This window comes from Echinops telfairi, unplaced genomic scaffold, assembly GCF_000313985.2.
Source record: "Echinops telfairi isolate 266 unplaced genomic scaffold, ASM31398v2 ScPeMD7_3533;HRSCAF=4204_1, whole genome shotgun sequence".
NCBI lineage: Eukaryota > Metazoa > Chordata > Mammalia > Afrosoricida > Tenrecidae > Echinops > Echinops telfairi.
In genome coordinates this window covers 5,242,542-5,264,371 of record NW_022107432.1, presented here as the reverse complement: position 1 = coordinate 5,264,371, position 21,830 = coordinate 5,242,542, and the positions used below count along the sequence as shown (strand labels likewise).

The 21,830-nt window shown below is 40.5% G+C and overlaps 2 pseudogenes; both read left to right on the top strand.

The window, feature by feature from the left end:
- The first annotated feature begins 379 nt into the window (after positions 1-379).
- Positions 380-8,943, top strand: LOC101652440 (annotated as a pseudogene).
- Positions 8,944-14,961: 6,018 nt separating this feature from the next.
- Positions 14,962-21,484, top strand: LOC101652122 (annotated as a pseudogene).
- Positions 21,485-21,830: the final 346 nt, after the last annotated feature.

Sequence of the window (21,830 nt, the reverse complement as noted above, 5' to 3'; positions counted from 1 at the left end):
TTTCAGGGCAGATTTCATTTTAACAGTGGAGAAGTGGGTCATTATATCTCAGCCTTCCCTGAAGCAGGTAGAGAAGGAATCATGTCTGTTTTCTTGTATCTCCTTATTTGCCTCTAAGAAGCAGCCTTTGGTAATTTATCATAACCCTAAATGTTCACTTAAATTTCACTGTAAAATATCTGGAACATAAATATTATGTAATATATTACATATATATATATACATATAGAGAGAGAGAGAGAGAGAAAGAAAGAATCAAAGAAACGAAGAGTGACAGTGGAATATGCTGAGACCAGCTGTCTCTGTGGTTCAAATTTCAGGATTTAATTAACGATCTGAGTAGAGGTGAGAGAGCACTGGGCCCCCACCCGAGGCGGAGATGGGTGAGAACAGGCTTCCTCTCATGGGGTCAGGACAGACCTGATCAGGTAGCCAGCTAATCGACAGAAAAGAACCGTGGCCTTTCTAAACCAATCTGTGCTGCACACAGTCCAGTTCTTCAACCACTGCTCTACAGTTTGTGAGGAGGTTCGGTGTGCAAAGTCAAGTGACTGGTTGCATACACAGGGTGGTGTTCGAGAAACTGTCAAACCTTTCTGTCCATACCCAACAAATTGAAACAACTCTCAGTATTTTAGATGCAGCGTTATCGCCTATTCCAGGACTAGATGATGTCACAGTTGAAGTATCTCCCACAAGTGTCAAAAGTGTCACAAATGGACCACAATAGGAAGCCACTAGAGAGGAATCCCAGCAGAATAGTGTACAAGAGTCTGGACCGCAAGAAAGTGAAGTAGCAGCAGAAAATATCTTAACTGTAGCCAAGGATCCAAGATATGCCGGATGTCTCAAAATGGTTCCACTGGGTGGTCCAGGGAGGGCAAGAAGAAACAAGACGTTATCTGAAGGACTAGACCCAGATCTCTATGCAGACCAGATGCTCCAGTGCCTGATGGTGAAGGTGAAAAACATGCCGAAGAAAGTTCAGAGAGTGAATCTTCTTTCAGTGACTGTGTTAGTCCGGGTAGACTAGAGAAACAAATCCAGAGCCACTCATGTGTAAGAGAGAGCTTTCCAACAAAGACCAATTGCACATTAAGAAAACATCCCAGCCAAGTCCAGATCAAGTCCCTAAGTCCGATATTAGCCCATATGTCTGATATCAATCTACAATGTCCTGCTCAGACTCACCCAACACATACAATGACACTGAATGCAGGGATCACAGGCCAGTGGGTGGAAAGTCTTGTGGAGTCAGTGACGGTAAAAGCATCTCAGCGCTGGCAGGGGTCTCCAGGTGGCTCCTCCAGCTCCAGGGCTCTGGTTCCATCAGGGTCCTCCATGGGTTGTCAGCGGAAGACAAGCAGTGTCTGTGTCTGCCCTCCGGTGAGCTATTTATTTCCTTCGGACCTCCAAATGAGGTCATTCAGCTGTGACCTGATTGACAGGCTAGACTCCACCCCTTCACAAGTTGACAGGAATCTACCACAGTGACTAAGTTTAATTTTGCTATGAATTTGATATACGCATATAGGTATACATTGACAGTGTGTAAGAGATAGAACCTAAAGCTCTCTGTTGAAAACATTAAATGACCCTGTAACCCCCTACCAAGCTTCCTCTATGCGAAAAAATTAAAACATTTATAACCTGGCAGTATGTCTCCTTAACCCAAATAAAAGACCCTTAACTTAAATATAAAACAACCTAAATAAAGTACCAATACTAATAAAATTGAAAAGTCTGATTAGAAATTCTTCAAGAACTTAAAGACCACCAATTACAAAGGGACACATCATCCCATGTCCAAAGAGAAATAACATTTGAGCCTTTACATCACTCCTGCGCTACTTCTAAGGAAAGGGATGTCATAGGCAAACCTGTACCTTGCTTCATCTCTTTTTACCATGCAATAGCTTAAGGGAGGTCTTACTTTTTACATTCCACACAGTTTGATGCCCACTGCCATCAAGTTGACTCCAACTTATAGACAATTTGATAGCCACTATCATCAAGTTGATTTCAATTCATCATGACCCTATAGGACAGCATAGAATTGCCTCATAGGGCTTCCTATACTGTAACTGTCTATAGAGTTACAACTCTCTTCCACAGAGCAGCTTTATTTTTTGCAAAGTTTTATTGGCATGTAATTAATATATAATACAATTAAATAGTTCAATGACATCAAGAAGAGTTATTCAGTGATCAACACAGTCAGTTTTAGAACATCTTCTCCGTTCCCCTCAGTTTCCCTGCCATATGCTCAAAGCACCATGAATCCAGTTACTGTCTACATAGATTTACCTATCCTGCATTTCATATGCAGAAAACCATTAAAAAATAATGAGTGAACAAACAAAACTAATAAGAATAACAAAGTAAAGGATATAAAAACCTCAGTTGACCTCACAGAAGGGTCACAAGGAAGGGAAATAATGATAGCAAAGTATGTACGAATATGCTTGATACATTTGATGTATGGATTGTTATAAGAGCTGTAAGAGCCCCCAATAAAATTATATTTTAATTTTTTTAAAACCTAAGTTGAAAAGAAGGCAGAAAATATTAAAAACTAGAATATATTTAAATGGATCATAAGGGAGAGCAAATGATAGTATGCTAACCTTTAATCTAACTGCATCTGCAATCCACCTGGCAGTGCATGCTCTGTGTTACTCAGGCTATGCGCATGTTTGGTCCATGGTCAGGGGGATTCATCCAGGGCTTAACCCATGTATATCTCCCCATCACTTTTTTTATCTGAAATAACTTTAAAATGGGTCAAAAGGAAGATCAAATTTTCAAAGATAATGCATTTTGACCTGTCTATATCTGCCAAAATTGACCCTGCAATGTTCTCTGTCTGATAACAGGGCTGCTCTGTCTGATAACAGGTCTATTTACATCCCTCATCTACGACTAGAGGGGATTCACTGTAGGCTTAATCCATGTGTGGACCCTGCAAATAGATTTTGAGCTTCTATTTTTGTAAACCAGGTGTTCACAATTTAAGCTCTGATACCATTCCCTCCTTTAGATTTGGATTTTATTATTTATAATCCTTGGATCACGCAAACTTTGTGCTTTTTAATGTGGACTTAATTGGCAGATGGCTGCTTGTTTGAAAACAAGCCTTTAAAACCCCAGACATTATTCTTTCTGATAACTGGGCACTATTTTGTTTCGTTACCACATTTTTGCTATAGAACCCATATCTGCAGTGATCTCTTAATGAGGTTCAGCATCAAGTAGGGCCTTGTCATGAGAATGAATTGTTCTTAGATTGGGGCTAGAATTATGTAATGGCAAAAATTCATTCCTGCATCTATGGTTTATATATGTCTCTGTGAGCCACTAACCTTTTGATTAGCAGTCAAAGTCTTTAGTCATTGGGCTACAAGGGCTCATGTACAGACTGATGCATTCGTTTATTTCATTAGAGTTCAGGTAACACACACTTGATATTCTAAATTAGGAAATGCCCACGGAGCAGTGTTCTGTAATGAAATATTGGATTGGTGGTCATTACTATTGGTTTCAGTAGCAGTAATTCCTACACTTAAAATTTCAAGCTCTCATTTTTGTAAATATTTTTAAATCATGTGTGTTAAGCAATTGAGCGTGAGGACAAAGAGTTTATATTGCCCATCAATCTTTACAGTAATATTAATTTACTATGCACCTTTCCCAAGCACTATACTAGATGCAAGGACCTTTGTGGCATAGTGGGTTACATGTTGGTCTTCTGACTGCAGGTTAGGCAGTTCAAACCTACCAGCTGCTCCATAGAAGAAAATTGAGATTCTCTGCTCTCTAAGATTTACCATCTCAGAAATTCTATAGAATGGTTATACTTTCTCCTACTGTGTCACTGCATGTCAAAAACCACTCAATGTTAGTGGGTTAGGTTGAGTATTAGATGTCACGTGAATTATAGTGATTTTTCACATACAAAGAGCTCAATATAAAACAGCTACTATTAGAGCTTATGTTTATTTAATACCCACATATGCCAGGCTTTTCATTAAGGATTTACATGAACATGGCATGAAACACATTAACCTTAAAACACTACTTTCTTCCCATCTTATAGGTGAGGAAATGAGGCTCAGAGATGCTCGTCGATTTTCCCAACATCTCATATTTAGAAAGTGGCAGAGCAGAGATCTTTCTGCTCCAGAGCCCGTGTACTAATAATTCTGCTCTTTCCTTTTTTCAAAACTACTACAATCTGATGAGGGAATTAGTCCAAGGTCAAAGGAAAAATGAAACAAATACAACATAAGCCCAAAAACAAGCATATAAAGTTACCACAGCAGTGATGATTCCAGGTATATTTATTGAGTGGGATCCTCGCAGGCTAGTGTCCTGTGACTCCTCTTGTCTTAATTGGCTATTTTTTCCCATAATGTTGTTTAGCATTTACTTGTATATAAATCTTTTCCCAAGTTGATTCTAACAGCGTTGAGTTTTCTGTGTTAAGAAACTTCTGTTGCAGCTAGTACAGTGACATATACAGAGTCAGTGTTGAATAAATATTTGTGAAGTGAATAAATAAAGAATTAAAGGTGGGGGGAAATGAGGAGCTGATACCAAGGGCTCACATAGAAAGAAAATGTTTTGAAAATGATGATGGCAACCAATGTACAAATGTGCTTGACCCAATGAATGGATGGATGTATTGTGATAAGAGCTGTATGAGCCCCCAATAAAATGATTAAAGAATAAATAAATAAAATAAAATAAGGCAACTTAAAAAAAAGAGTTGTGTAAGCCACCAATAAAATGATTTTTTTAAAAGAATTAAAGGTAATTAAGACCATGTTGGATATGATTGAATTGTATGGTATGTGGATTATGTCCCAATAAAACTGCTTAAAAAGAGACAGTAGATATGGCTGTGGGGTGTGGAAGTAGCTTAAAGGAGGTACTAAGGCCTGGATAAGATTGATAAAAAAGAAGAATATGTTCAAGAAATATGTTATACAACAGGCAACATTTGTAGGACATAATATCTATGAGAGCAGGGTCTTGGATAAGTCTTGTACTCTGATCTTTATAGACAATATTTGGCCAGCTGTAGGCATTCAGCCAAGATTTGTTGCAGAGAACGCAATACAAATTCCCAAAGCCTATTGATGGCAATGAACGTCATAGCTGAAAAAGTTCAGGACAGTGGAGTGATGTCTTCATGCAGCTCCTCCTCCCCCCACTGTTCTGATATGAGCTACCTACTAATTTACCAGAACAAACGTGGTAGTTTACAAAGCCAGAGGAGGCAGGGAATGAAAGAAACAGGAAAGAACTCATGGGTCAACTTTATGGGAAACTTTTCTCAACAATGAGAAGTGGTTTTGGATTGAGCAACAATAGGATGATTGTAAGGGTAGCCAAAGACAGAAAGCAAACCGATGGTGACAGTATATAAGGTCATTTGATACTTACATGAATGTATAATAAATTTTTTATCAGCACTTACCTAAAAATATGGTCCTTAACATAACCAAAATCACATTAAATATATTATATTTATAGTTTTTTCCTATCCCCTATATAACACACACAAAAATGCAAAAGTCGAATAGAGCTGCTTGGGCACACATTGCTCTGTCACTGCTCCTGCCAAATCTGAAGGTCAAACCAATTCTGTGTTGCTGACTTGGCCCCTGATGTGTCCATTCTCGGGAAAGCAGCAACAGCTCGTGGACTGTTTCTTTTGTCACACGACTTGTAGTAATTTTCAGTGTCAAAGTACACAGCCTCCAAGTGAAAGAGTACCCTAGGAATTTGCATAAAGTCTGGATAGAGCGCAAAGAAAAGTAGAGCAGAGGTCAAAGAGCAAGCTGCTGCAAGTTCAGTGCCAGTTTTAGAACCAGTAAAAGGTTGTTACTGACCTCAGACAAGAAATCCTGTGCCTGAGACTATAAAGTGGGAAGAAGAATAATGTCTGCCTTATAGATTTGTGATAACTAAGTAAAGCCGCGCCTGAAAAGTGCTCCAAGTTTATCATACATCTAACATTAAATTTCTGAAAAGCTGCTATAAATGGGGCCAGAAAGGTCCCTGTCTTTTTTAGGTGTATCAAAAAGCTCCCTAACTATAGCTGAAATTTCTAGTCTAGCCAAACCTCTGGGAATGAGTTTCTCTCTGTAGATCACCCATGAGATAGCAGCTCATCTTTTTTTATATTGTTAAGTATTCCTACCGTAGGACACATTGAGGGTCAGTGCAGTCTGACCAGTCCAAAGGTGGACAGGTTTGAATGAAGGGTTGCACTGGAGTTAACAGTAATACCAAATGTAGTTGTCTATACTCCGTTACAGACATTTATATTACAAAGCTCAGGGGATGGAAACCAGATACCAGAAACATATGCAGCCAGGTATCTGAGTTCTTTCACAGCCACTGATAATGACCCTTTAAATTTCCATCAGTCCATACTTTTTTAAAAAATCATTTTTGGGGGTGGGGGGCTCTAACAAATCTTACAACAATCCATCCTTCAATTGTATCACGCACACTTGTAGATATGCTGCCATCAACATTGCCAAAACATTTTCTTTCAACTTGAGCCCTTTCAACTCCTGTTATTTTCCCTCCCTCCCCCACCCTCCTACCCATGTGAATCCTTGATCAATTATATATTATTATTATTTCATGTCTTACCCTGTTCACTGTCTCCCTTCACCACATTTATGTTACTTGTTCCCCTGGGGAGTGGGCTATATATCCAACCGTGTGATGGGTTCCCCCTTTCTCCCCACCCCCCTACCCTCATGATATCGCTATTCCCACTACTGTTCCTGAGGGTTTTATCTGTCCTGAATTCCATGTATCAAAAGCTCTTATCTGTACCAATGTGTGTACTCCAGTCTAGCCAGATTTGTAAGACAGAACTGGGTCACGGTTGTGGGGCAGGGAAGCATTCAGGAGCAAGAGGAGTGATGTGTGTTTTGTCAGTGCTATACTGCACCCTGGTTGAATCATCCCTTCCTTGTAACCATTCTGTGGGGGAAACGTCCAATTGTCTACAGATGAGCTTTGAGTCTCCACTCCAATGCCCCTCTTTCACATCGATATAATTGTTTATTTTGGATCTTTCAATACTTGATACCTGATCCCATCGACCCCTCATATCACACAGGCTGGTGTGCTTCTTCCATGTGGGATTATTTGCTTTCCTGATAGAAAGCTGCATGTATAGCTTCAAGCCTTTAAGACCCCAGATGCTATATCTTTTGATAGTTGGGTACCATCCACTTTCTTCACCACATTTGCTTATGCACCTGCTTTGTCTTCAGGAATCATGTTGGGAAGGTGAGTACCAAAGAGTGCCAGGTTATGAGCACAAAGTGTTTTTGTGTTTAGGGAGGCCTTGAGTAGAGGCCCAAAATCCATCTGCTATTTTAATATTTAAGATATAAATATATGTACATTGGCTTCTATCCCTTTCATCATAAATTAATATATTTGCATATATACATGTCTATAGCTATGCCTCTATAAATAGCTTTTGCCTCCTACTTCTTTCCTCTATTTCCTTTCATTTCCTTTCCTCTGTTTCCTCCTATCCCACTATCATGCTCACCCTTCATTCGGCTCTCAGTAATTCCTCTCAATATATTGCACTTGATCAAACACCACCAGGCATTATTCCCCCTCCTCGCCATCAATCTGAGATCTCTTGTTGTTCCCTTATCCCTGAGTTTGTTGGCTTCCCACTCCCCCCTTTCCCATGTCCCCGCTACACCAGTCCCATTGTTTTCTCCTGGGGATTGTTTGTCCTGCCTGTCTTATATAGATAGACGTGGGGTGAAAGAAGACAGAAAATGATAGATAGATAGTTCCAGGTCTGTCTGCTGACCCTTACGAGTGTTTTCCAATCGGGTCTGATGAAGTGCCAAGCCCTGTCCCCTGAGTCAGAAGTCTACTTTCAGGATTCCTTGGGAACTTGGTTACTTTGCTCCCCTGGCTGCCCTGTTACATTCCCTTCATGTTTCACCCTGCTGTGTTGGGGGGAGACTGGGCACACTTTCCACACAGTGTCTCCAGTGCTGCCTGCCATAGCGCTATGGGTCAGGGAGGTGATGTCATGCCCTATGGTCCTCTCTGCATTGGCTGCTCTGAGCAGTCCATACTTTTGCAATGGTGCCCCATTCACATTCTTGAGCACCCTTCTCTTGAGGGAGGCATGTTCTTCAAATCCAAGGTGTTGTGCTGGTTGCAGCCATTCCACTCCACAACCCTGAAAGCCATTTTCGTAGCTTCTCTGAAAGTATTGCCTGTCTAACTGTCCCTCATGACCGCTAAGAAAGGCCCTTCTGTAGTGAATAGTTGAGGGTGCAAATAGAATTACAATAAGCAAAGGAGAACACAATCCCATTTCTGAGCCAAAAGAGGCACTAGGTAATGAGCTCATGAAGCAGACAGCCTGGGTTAGAATCTTCGTTCCCTGATTATCTGCTGAATGGCTTCCGGTAGGTTTCACAGGGCAGCCACCTCACAAAAATATATTGATAGCTAAATTGAGTCAGCATAATTGCTACTTAGACTTCTGCCAGTGCCTAGAAAACCCTTAATGTATTATTAGTGCCATGATTCTCATTGTTATTATTACTTTTGTCTCTATTTAGCCATCAGTTTGCCACTCTATCCTAGGTGATTAGTAACTCACTTCATATAATTTTCTTCCCACTAAGACAAAACCCAAAATTTTCCAATTTTTTTAATTGTCTGATTTTTGTCTAAAAGGTAGCTTTATTATTTTGACATTATAACTACTGTAATGTAGAGAACATTGAGTTCTTTGTTAATCTCTTGCTCTCCTTATTTGCCTCTCTCCCTTTCTCTCTTAACTTTTAGGATGATTTGGGTAAAAATTTACAGATAAAATTGGTTTTCCATTCCACACTTTATGTGCCTTTTGACGCATCACATTGATTGCAAGAGCCCCAGTGTAGAGACACTCTCCCCATTTCTTCCCCATGTTTTCCGTCCCTACTTCCATTGGTCCATCTTCCCTATTCCTTCTTGCTTTCTGAGCGTTATCCTTAGGCAAGTGCTTTCTTTCGATTTCCTATAGTCAGTATTTCTAGGCAGTACATACCTCCTTAGTTAGGGGGCAGTGAATTGTTTCATGCGGCTCTTCTACCAAAGCCTCCTTAACACCTGCCAAACAGTCTTTTCCGGCATGGATCTGGGTAAGAAGCTAAGGGAAGACATGGATCTGGGTAAGAAGGGGAGGGAAGAGTAATTGTTCATTGTTAATAGGCAATTAACATAAAACGAGCCCTCTGAGAGGCAAGGTACATTTCAATACCAACGAGATTCGGGAGTGGAGTGCATCCTTTGGACCATGAGATTCCTACACCATAAGGTCCCTGCACAGTGACCCTTGTTGCACCAGAAGGCAGATTTGACATCTGCGGAGGGCAGAGGAGCAAGAGCAGCAGCAGAACCCAGGCCCAGAGAAGGAGACTGAGTGGTTGACTTCCTAGCCACCAGAGCAAGGAAGCTCGCTTGTGGAGTGGGTTGTCTCTGGGCACTTAATTTGGGGAGCTCAGCTCGATGATCCACCGAGCCTGCCTGCCTAAAGGGCTCAGCAAAGAAGAGCTCATCATTCATTCCTTCCCTTTGCGTGCCTTCACCACAGACATGATGTATGGAGAGGTGTGGCATCTATTTGGAGATTATGAAGTAACAATTAATTATGTTATATGTATACACGTGAGTAGAAAATTCTTTTAAAGGTTTGTTCATAAACTCATTGTTGAATAACCCTCAACCCGTGGCCAAACCACATCTAATGTAAAAATAAACAACTAAACATGTAAGTAAATATTTTTTTTTATTATTCGCAACTGAAAGCATTCCTAAAAAATATAGCTAAGGAGTGGCCCAATCGTATTCCTTTGAAAGAACATCCCTTCACTGTTCTAAGGAATAGTAATTACGTCAGTAACAAAACAGTCATATCGACTTTCTAGGGCAAGGATAGTTTGCGTTGCAAACTCATTCACATAAAGGGATAAGAGAGAAATCAAGATGAAAGAAACAGCTTCAGAAGCTTCTCCCCAAAGAGGAAGTTAACCCTGGAGACGTGCTGGCTCTTCATAAGTTCAAACAGAGCTGAGTGCAGTTGCACCTACCCTTTCAGACTGGTCAGGCTTTTCCTTTTTTTGCTTTTTAATCGTTTTATTAGGGGCTCATACAACTCTCATCACAATCCATACACACATCAATTGTGTAAAGCACATTTGTACATTCATTGCCCTCATCATTCTCAAAACATTTCCTCTCCACCCAAGCCCCCGGCATTAGGTCCTCATTTTCCCTCTCCCTCCCCCAGGCTTTTCCTTATGCCAACTAGTTACCGGCTCTCAAGGAATACCTCTCAAAGTGCTTCTGTAATAAAGGATACGGTATTTGATATTCTGTGACTAATTCTAGACTATTTAATGTAATTTCTGTGAGGAGAAACTCAGACATGGGATACAAATAAGCCTTTCTTTCCAAGGCCATAAGAGCAGAGTAATACAATATGCTAAGCCTGTTGATAAAGAGGATTTTACCTGATGTTATTCAAGATAATGACACAGATGGAAAGTGACAGGAAATCAAGCCTTTTAAAAAAAAATTTAAGGTGATAGATCAAGACATTCTTCCCACATTAAAGTCATTAATGTGACTGAATTTTCAAAGGGGGAAAACAGTAAATTCTGAACTCAGGAGCCTATTAAATCTCATTTGATTAAATATATTGTTGCTCTGGACATGGAAGAAGCACACCATCATCAGTCACCTAAGGATGGGCAGCCACATAATCTGAGTCAAAGGTGGGATCAGTGTCAGAGCCTCAACTGTGAGAATCGGTGTGCAGAAGGCGGTAGGTGACAGCGGGAGCCCCAGTCATTTGTGGAACTTCATAGAAAATGAACCTCCAGAGAAATCCCATCTAAAATTGACAGGTGAGAGGAAAGTGACATATGTACTAACTCCCAAGTTAAAGCAAATTTTTAAAAAAGAAAAGCATAGATCCAGGAATGAGTTTGGGGCTCCTACTAAATCCTAGCTCCAATTTAAGAACAATAGTTCTTACATCACGACCCTGCTCAATCCTCACCCTCAGGAAGGGAACACAGAAGATATGGGTGCTGTAGCAAAGTGTGGTGAAGAATTAGATGGTGCCGAGCTATCAGATAAAATGGCATCTGGGGTCTTAAAGCTCTGTGTCCAAAAAAAGTACTTTTTGATATAAAGTTCTTCCTTATACATAGATGAGTGTCACTAGTTTGTTTATCTGGTCAACCAAGCGGAACAAATCCACTTTGATCTTTTCTTTATTTGTTGTCTTTTTAATAACTTTCTGCTTTCTTCATGTAAGATGCTCTTATTATCATCAGGTCTTCTGTCATTAATGTTTAATGAATCAAATCTGTTCTTGAAATGTTCTCAAAATTAAGGTGAGACATACTCAAGTTCGTATTTTGTGTCTTGCGGAGGTAGTTAGATGAAAGTTTAACACCTTATCATTTAATCTACATTTTGAGTAATTTTCTTTTTATTTTTTATTAACAAATCATTTTATTGGGGGCTCTTACAGCTCTTATAACAATCTATACATAAATTGTATCATACACATTTGTACATATGTTGCCATCATCATTTTCAAAACATTTTCTTTCTACTTGAGTCCTTGGTATCAGTTCTTCTTATTTCCCTTCCCTCCCCCACTCTCCTACTCTTGTGAACCCTTGATAAATTATAAATTATCATTATTATCTTCACATCTTGCACTGTCTGCTGTCTCCCTTTGCCCACCCACATTTTTGTTGTTCATCTCCCTGGGGGTAGGGGTGTTATACGATTATTATCTTCACATCTTGCACTGTCTGCTGTCTCCCTTTGCCCACCCACATTTTTGTTGTTCATCTCCCTGGGGGTAGGGGTGTTATACGTCGATCATTGTGGTCGGTTCCCCATTTCTTCCCCTTATCCCCCGACCTTCCCCTCATGGTATTGCTATTCCCACTGTTGTTCCTGAGGGGTTTATTTGACCTAGATTCCATGTGTCGAAAGCTCTTATCTGTACCAGTGTACATGCTCCGGTCTACCCGGATTTGTAAGGTAGAACTGGGGTCATGATAGTGCAGAGGAAGAAGCATTAAAGAACTAGAGGAGTGCTATGTGTTCCATCGGTGCTATGCTGCATCCTGGCCAACTCATTCCTTCCTTGTGACCCTCTGTGAGGGATTGTCCAATTGTCTATAGATGGGCTTTGCATCCATCATTTGCATCGATATATTTGTTTGCTTGGAGTCTTCTAATGCCTGATACCTGATTCTGTTGACACCTCGTGATCACACAAGCTGATGTGCTTCTTTCATGCGGGCCTTGTTGTTTCCCTGCTAGATGGTCGCTTGTTTTAACTTCAAGCCTTTAAGACCCCAGATGCTATACCTTTTGATAATGGAACACCATCCACTTTCTTCACCATATTTGCTTATGCACCCAGTTTGACTTCCACTATCATGACAGGAAGGTAAACATCACAGAATGACAGGCTATTAGAACAAAGTGTTCTTGTGTTGAGGGAGTACTTGAGTAGAGACCCAAAGCCCATCTGCTCCCTTAATACTTAATATATATACATAGATTTATATCCCTATGTTTATACACTTATAGTTACCTATGTGCAGGCCTATATTTATGTCTCTAAATGTCTTTTGTCTCCTAGTTCTTTCCTCTATTTCTTTTTACTTTCTTCCTGTCCCACTATCATGTTTGACCTTCATTAGGCTCTCAGTATTTTCTCTGGGCTACATTGCACTTGATCAAACCCCATCTGGCATTCTACACCCTCCTCACCATCGATTTTAGATCCCTTATTGTTCTCTTGTCCCTGGGTTTGTTGATTTCCACCTTCCTTTCTCCCACCTCCTCCTCTCCTGTGCCCCCCTGGAGCCATTGGCCCCTTTATTTTCTCCTCAGGATTGATTATCCTGCCTATCTTAAATGGATAGGCATGACTGGCAGTCCTTCAAGTCTTGAGGTACCAGGAGTGCTTCTAGAGAAATAAAATCATAAATATGAGCTTCTTAAATTGGCTCTCCAGCCTGATTAGTCTTAACACTAGTAATGCTACTTCAACACCCCAAAGCACAGATGAGTCTGCTACTCTTACTAATCCATGGTGTGAAATAGCAAAGCTAATACCTGTAGTAGCACCACCGAGAGATGAGGTGCTGGTTAAAGGAGAGCCTCTGAGTGTTCGTATCTTTGATATTTTCCAGGAGTTTTGTAAGGATGACAAGCATAGGGAAGCTGGTTGGCTGGTCCTTCTTACAATGGAAAGTGTGGCTAATGAGAGGGATGATCTCAGAGCCTCGGAAGCGCGCCTCAGGTGCAGACTAACAGATTTGAAAGCTTCCACCTGTGCTACAAGGGAGAGCCTTTTCTCCTCTAGTAAAAGAGCTGACATTGCTGAGAACCAGGTCCAGCGTCTGATTATGCGAGTGGCTGAATTACAACGGCAGCTGAATTGCAAATCTAGAGCAGTGTCTGATACCAAAGTGAGGGCATTAACTGGGAAAAGTTGGGACCCTGAAACATGGGACGGGAACATATGGGCTGATGATCCAGAAGAGGAGGATATTCAGCCCTTAGAAACAATTGACCCACCCCAATCAATAGATCCACCCTCCCAGCTGAAAGTATTAATTCACAATCCACACCTGAGCAGATTAGCCAAACTATTCAAGTTGATATGCCAGGTGGGGCTCCATCGGTAGCATTGCTTGCAAGATATTGCTGAGAGCACCCAGGAAACACCCTCACCACCCATTATTTCCGCTAGACCTGTCACTAAAATTAAGTCTCAGAAAGCTCCTAAAGGTGAGGTTGAGCTGATTACCCAAGAAGAAGTGCGCTATACTCATAAAGATCTGCTCAAGTTTTCAAATACGTACAAGCAGAAGCCTGGGAAATATCCCTGGGAATGGTTACTAAGGGTGTGGGATGCTGGTGCACAAAATGTAATATTAGACCGGTCTGAGTTTCTGGATATGGGACCCCTAAGCACAGACTCTTCTTTCAATGTCTCTGCGAGAGAGGCTAAGAGAGGACTACCTGGTGGCCCTCAAGATTTGAAGGACTGCCAGTGTCTCACAACTCCCTAACATGTTTGAATTTTACTGAGCCATTTGTACTGTATTATAACTTAACTGTTTATTTCTTGTGTTATATATCTATCTATCTGTATAACTGCTTTATAATTAAACTGTCTATTTCTTATGCTATATATCTATCTATATAAAAAATATATATATATATAATTATTAGCAATCTGGTTTTGTCTCTAGAGAACCCTGTCTAACACAGCATGAGAAAAAGACAAAGAATAAAAAAGCTTATAAATAGTTCCAGGTCTCTCTGCTGACCCTTCTGAACGTTTTCCAATTCTATCTGGGGACGTACCAAGCCCTGCCCACTGATTCCGAAGTTTATTTCAGGTTTCCTCTGGGAATTCATTGCTTTGCTCCCTTTACTGCTGTATTGAGCTCCCCTCATGTTTCAATCTGGGGCGGGGGTGGGGGTGGGGATGTCAGACCGGCCACAATTTCCACACTGTGTCTCCAGTGCTGTCCCCCATAACACTGTGGATTGAGGGGGCTTAGTGATTTTGACCCATTTTAAGAGTCCGGGTGGTGTAGTGGTTTCAAGAAGCAAGGCTGCTAATCACAAGGTCAGCAGTTCCAAAGCCACTCTCTGCTCTGTGGGAGAAAGACGAGGCTTTCTATTGCTATAAAGAGTTAGTCGTGTGGACTCCAGAGGCAGCAGCAGGGGTGGCAACTACTGGCCCCGCCCTGCAGCACTGGGAGCCAGAGAGGCTCAGGTACCCAGAGCAGTGGTGGGGGCCAGAGGCTCAGGGCTCCTAGGGGCAGGAGAGGCATGCTGGGAATGCCTGAAGACAAACCTGTAGTCCTTGGAGCTGACGGCATAAGCAAGAGTACCTTGATGATACAACTAGTTCAGAATCACTTTGCGGATGACTATGACCCTACAGTACAGGATTCCTACAGGAAGCAAGTAGTAATTGATGGAGAAACCTGTCTCTGCTCAAGAGGAATACAGTACAGTGAGGGGCCAGTACATGAGGACTGGGAAGGGCTTTCTTGTGTATTTGCCATAAGTAATGCTAAATCATTTGAAGATATTCACCATCATAGAGAACAAGTAAAAAGGAGTTAAAGACTATTGGGTAGTTGCATAATTTTGTGTCAAGTTGATAAATAGAGTGAAGGGGTGGAGGGTAGTCTGTCAATCAAGTCTCTGCTTGATCATGCTTCCTTGTGAGTGTGGCCTTCTCATGAAGATTCTGGGAACATCTCTCCTTCTCCTGAGAGGCAGACCACACTCTCTCTTCTGCTTCACCTTCCTGTTGACAAGCTATGAGGAGCCTCACTCACAGAGCTGGAGGTGCATCACTGCCAGTGCTGACATGCTTCCACTGCCAGTGCTGGCATGCTTCCACTGCCACTGGATCCACAAGACTTTCTCCCACTGGCCTGTGATCTTCCTGCATTTGGCATCACTGCATGAGCTGCATGAGTCTGAAGAGGAATTTATGGACTGGGATCGTACATATAGGATAATATCAGACTTATGGACTTGATGTGAACTTGGCTGGGATGTTTTCTTAATATACAATTACTCCTTGATATAAACTCTTTCCTATAAGTATATATGAATGTCTCTGAATTTGTTTCTCTAGTCAACCCAGACTAGCACAGACTCTGAAGATATACCTATAGTCCTAGTAGGAATAAGCACGATTTGCCTTCTAGAACAATAGACACAAAATAGGCTCAAGACTGAGCAAGAAGTTATGGAATTCCTTTTATTGGAACATCAGCAAAGACAAGACAGTGTGGATGATGTCTTCTATACATTAGTTTGGGAAATTCATAAACATAAAAACAAGATGAGCAAAGGTGGTAAAAAGAAGAAAAAGAAGTGTAAGACAAAGTGGATAATTATGCAAATACAAGTTGTACTTTTTCTTATGGCACTCTTAAGTAAAAGGGGTAATTTTTGTACATTACACTAAAATATTAGCATTTGTTTTACCACTACCTAATTTTCTTTCTGCTCCATTCAAGCTGTTAGTCTTCATCTTGAATGCTCATTTTGGATGACAGAGGAAACGTTTTCCCTCTAAGGGCAGCATTCCCCGCGTTCTGGGTTGTGAATTCGCCATGCTGTGAAAAGAAGCTGAATGCCTGAGATTTCCGTCTCGGGTTTCATTGCAGTCATAACTTCCTAGTTTTCTCACCGATTGTGAATTGTCAGCGTGCAAAGAATTAAGGAAGCTTTCAAATAATCCCTATTTTGCATTTTATCTAGTAACATAAATTGATTCATTACCAAATATAATTTCAATTGAGACTTCATGATTGGTTTTATCTAAACATGGAGGAAATAAATTTCTATGGACTTCTATAAGGTTCAGAGTAACCTGAGTGAATGTAAAGATGCAGTTCACAAAGATTTTATTCCCCTTCTCACTGTTGTTTGTCATGGTCACACCCCGAAACATTCTACTTTTTCTATAAAAGTGGGGGAAATGGAAGCAAAGGACAATAACAAAAGATCATTTATTTTCCACATTGCCTAAATTCCTGAAAGTCAGATTCAGCATATATTGGGGATCACAGCAGCCATTTGGGGTCTACTAAATTTTTCTGATAATTGAGAACAAATGGTAACATGAAAAGACTGATAGGAATTAAATACCATCTTCCAGTGTCGGGTTGTTCTTTCTTAGCATAGTGTTCATCTTTTCTTAGCCTTCAGTCTTTGAAATAGTTTTAAATTTTAGTAGTGATGTTAAAAAAAAAAAAAAGATTTACAATCTTGGAAACACACAAGGGCAGTTCTGCCCTGTCTATAGGGTCATTATGAGTCGTAATCAACTCAATGGCAATGAAGGGTTTGTTGGGTTTTTTTCATCCATTTTAAATTTGTTCTAGTATGGTTTCTGCTTCTTTTAAATTGAAATTTTTCTCTGCTTCATTTTGTTTTTGTTGTTGTTGTTTTTATTTTGCTTTTCTTCTGTATGTTTTTCTACATATGAAATCCAGAATAGGTAAATCTATAGAGACAGTAGCTAGACTAACCATGTCTGTCTGGGGGGCATGGCAGGGGAAGTTGGCAGTAAATGGGACCTAATAACAATGAGTAAATGAAAGAATAAAATGTTCTATCATTGATTGTGGCGGTGATTTTATAACAATTTCTAACATGACTGAGCTGCTAAATTGTATGTTATGTGAATTATATATCAATAAAAAATTTTTAACTTACCAATGTCTGAAGTAGATCAGGCATACAACAAAGATACAATGGTGACACTGACTGGCTAACACACATTTCGATGCCTTAAATATTAGATTTGTGTCTCGGTATATTTGACCTGCTGATCCCAAAAATGGCACCAGTTTTCCACTATCAACTCATTTTTTGTGATATAGACATATGCTATAAGCCACTCTTCATTGTGCTTGTCCATAAGAAAACTAATGTTAATGTATTAACTTCCTAATACATGCTCATAATTTTGAATGTTGTTTGCAAGTCCTGTGTGGCCATTGCAACAGATTTTCCAACCCAGCAGAAGGAGAGTGGTATGGGTCGTGTCAGAATTGGTAAAGAATGATGAAAGCTAGAACCATGCCTGGGCTCTGCCTGTGGCAACTGTCGTAGGCAGATGTGGACATGGAGTCTCCTTCTCCGTTTTGTAGCCAGAAGAGATCTGTTGTGGCCTCCACATTGTTTTTCCAGTTTCACTGGTCTTGCGTCTCAAGAGAGTCCAACCTAACTCGGTAGGAAACAAGGCCCTGAAATGGGCCGAGTCAAGACCATCTTTGAGGTAGAGAAACTAGGGGTAATAGGAATGGTCTCATAGTGAAAACGATCCTCTACCGAAAGCATAAATGTCAGGAATTGTGTGATTGGCATCATTCTAACCACATACTCATTTACTTAGGAAAGGGGGGAGCCCCTAAGTAGAGGTCTATGAGGTTGAATCCCAAATAATAATCTCAAAAATAAAATTGTTATTTTTATCAAAGGAATGTGGTGTTCCTAGGCAGGGGAGATTAATACAAGGAAGTCACAAAATACAGATGCCTAATAGCTGAGTCTTACAAGTTTTTAATAAATTAAGTAGATTCCTTCCAGTCAACTACAGCCCCTGGCAATCCCATGTGTGTCGAAGTAGAACTTTGCCCCTGAGATTCCCATGACTGCTGTTCAGCAGAATATGACCAGGCCCATCTCAGAGATGTTTCTAGGTAGACTAAACCCCCCAACCTTTCATTTATCAGCCAAGTTCTATTAACCATTTGTACCACCAGGGAATACTTTACCTATTTTAACCCTTTTTTATTTTCTGAGGTATTGCTTTATAGTCATCCTGACAAACAAAATCCCCTTATCATTATTTAATAGCTTCACCCAAACTGCAGGAAAAACAGATAGATCGTTTTCACACTGGAAATTTAGAGTGGTAGAAAAGTCTGAGAGGTTTCTGATATAAAGTCAGTTCATGAGCAGTTTCCTCCCCAACACTGAATAGTAATACAAGCAGATGCTTTGATGAGAAAATGGTTGTCACCCACACTGTTGACACATAGTAAAGAACAGAAATGATCGCACCTGAAGTGATAACACCGACTGGGCTTCAGATCTTGTCCTCAGTAACTGGTCCTTCTTCGCCATAAACATGATAACTCTTTCTCAGTTTTCTGAACGTCTGCTTCCTCCCGCACTTTGAATTTCTCTTTTGCTTCTTATTCCTATTAGTAACTTGTTATTTTCACCTTATTTTTTCCTTTCTACCAAGGACTTCAAATTAAAACCAAAGAAAGATGGTAATATGGGTTTGCCTAACACTTTAGTAAGGACTTTTGTAGCATAGTGGATTATGAGTTGTACTGCTAGCCCCAAGATCAGCAGTTTGATCCCACTAGCCGCTCCAAGGGAGGAAGATGACTCTTTCTTCTCTGGTAAAGATTTCCAGTCTCAGAAACCCCCGGGCGGTCCTACTCTGACGTGTAAAGTCTCTACGGTTAGGAACTGACTCAATCTACTGAGGTTTTTGTTGGTTTATTACTTTTTGGTTCTGGCTTTTTGGTAAGGAAATCTCAAACATTATTTATTTTTAAAGAATCATAAAATATCTCATTTGTCCTCAGAAGGGAGATGTACCAAAAGCCAAATCTGAACAGATTCAGATTCAACAAGAAGCAAAGTAAGAGAAATATTTTGGGGGGAAAGGTATTTTCTTTGTTTAAGTTTTTGAGAGTTGACACCATTGAGAAATAGTGAAATTCAGTCTGTTGGGTAGTTTTAAGAAAAAATAAAAACTTTGATGACTTATTGATTTTTTTCTCAGGGCAAAAAGAATGAGATATCTTCTTGTTTTTTGATGAAACAATTTTCTTATCTGGTCTGCCGCAGATAGGTTTCTATTTTTGATTGCTAGCTCAATTCTATTAAATCCTTGACTTGGTAAAAAATCATTTCAGAAAAGGAGTCTACTTGAGAGCTATCAAATAATTTGGATAAGTTTCTCCATTTTCTTTCTCAAATATAGGAAACAATCATGAGAATTGTTGGAGCCATCACTGGACATATCTCATTGCTTGTGCAAATAATAATGTATAATATGATCTGAGACTGAATCACCTACAAATATTTCACTCAGTTCCTCAGGAAATATGGTTCCCCTCAAAGCAGAGCTCGAGGGAAAAGTTCATGTGAATTACCTTAGTAGGGACTGCAATCCCGGGAAGCTGCGGTGAAGGAAGGGAAGAATGGGGGATGGGAGCTGGGAAGTCAATACAAGGGTTCATGGGCACATTACCAAGCCATCTTTCAGGATCTTCTCCTGCCAGACCCCTGAAATAGCAACCAAGACATTTCCCCAGCCTCAGGGACCCTGTAGAGTTCTCCTTCTAAAATAACTGAAAAAAGGCTTCTCCCCCTCAGGGAAATTCCCCCTCAGAGGGATTTCTTTTCATGGTTGTCTTTCCACTCCTGGGTGGGACTATAATGCGGTGGCAATCCATTTTCCATTAGTTCTAATGGATTGTGTGAAATAATGTACAAACTGAGTTATCTCTTCTCCTAATACTTGTTTATTGGGGACCACAGTTACCTGAGCGATGGGAGTTGCAGTAGGGGCATTTGGTATGAGGATCACCGATGACATGAAACTCTGAGCTACAGGTGCATGCAATTCATTCATAAGTTTCTTAACCTGTTCAGGCTGGATCCCAAATGCTTCATTTATATTAATAGTCTAATACATCCACAAAACCTATCAGTCAGTGTATCTAACAGCACACGAACGTATCAATAATGTATCTGAGCCATTGTGGTCATTCTCTGTGATGTCTACCTTGTATGTGTCAAATTGGCTGGCAGTCAAACACTAGACTCAATGTTACTATGAACTCTCTTGTAGATGTGGTTCACATTGACAATCTGGTCGTTCCAATAAGCATTACCCTCAGTACTGGGCATGGAATTCATCCACTCCAAGGTCTTTACCTGAAGAACAAAAACTCTGGTTTTCCAGAGAAAAGCCATTCGCCCTAAAAATTACAACAAAAACACCCTGCCCTCTAGAGTTCCATTAAGTGAAATAATACCAATGAAAAATAAATTAAAATAAAACTTCTAAGAAGTGAAGTAAATCATTCACCATGAAGCTGAACATCTTCCCAGATACTAGCTCCCAGAAACTCACTGAAAGGGATGATGGACGTGAACTTCACACCATTTATGAGAAGCAGTTGGCCACAGAAGTTTTTGCTGACTCACTGAGTGACGAACAGAGGGTAAGGTTGTCTGCATTGGTGGTGGGAACACAAGCAAGACTTTCCCATGAAGCAGAGGGATTGATTGATGCTGCTTCTGCCTGCTACTAAGGAAAGGGCTCTCCAGTTATAGATAAAGAAGTGAGGAAAGAAAGTGCAAACCTATCAGGAGTTTCATTGTGGATGACAATCTGAGCTGTTCTCAATGCGGTTGTTGTTTTTAAAGAGGGGGTGGACCTGATATCATAGGATTGAGAGATACCACTGTGCATTATCACCTGGGGTCCCAAAGAGCAAGCAGCATCCCCAAACTCTTCAAACACTTTCTTTAAAGAATATGTCTGCCATATTATGAGAAGCCCCCACACAAAGAAGGCAAGAAACCCAGGACCAAAGAGCTCAAGATTCAGTGTCTTGTAGCTTGACGCATCCTGAAACACAAACATGAGCACATTGCTCTAAAGGAAAACAAAGGGGAAGCCACAGAGCGTGCCAACCTTTGGGCCAAGAGAATGAAGGAGGCCAAAGAAGACTTGCCACGAGACAGAGGAGTCCTGTCAAAAATAAAACCCATGTCTAAGAGGGACAATAAATAAGCTTACCTCTTTTTAAAGGGGGTGGGGAGAGTAGGAAAATGATTTTCATCAATGTCATGAAGGAAGTAAGTGTGGGGGCAGAGGAGGAGGGTTATGTTAGGTGGATGTAACTAGCGTGACAGGCAAGATTTTTAAGTATTAAAAACATTTTTTTCTTAATGAAATATATTGGTGTTAGGCTGGGTTTTCTAGGAAAACAAAACAAATGACAACTAATATTTGTATAAGAAAGAGCTTTATCAAATGTGGTGAAGAAAGCTGATGGTCCCCGGCTATCAAAAGGTATAGCGTCTGGGGTCTTAAAGGCTTGAAGGTAAACAAGCGGCCATCAAGCTCAGAAGCAACA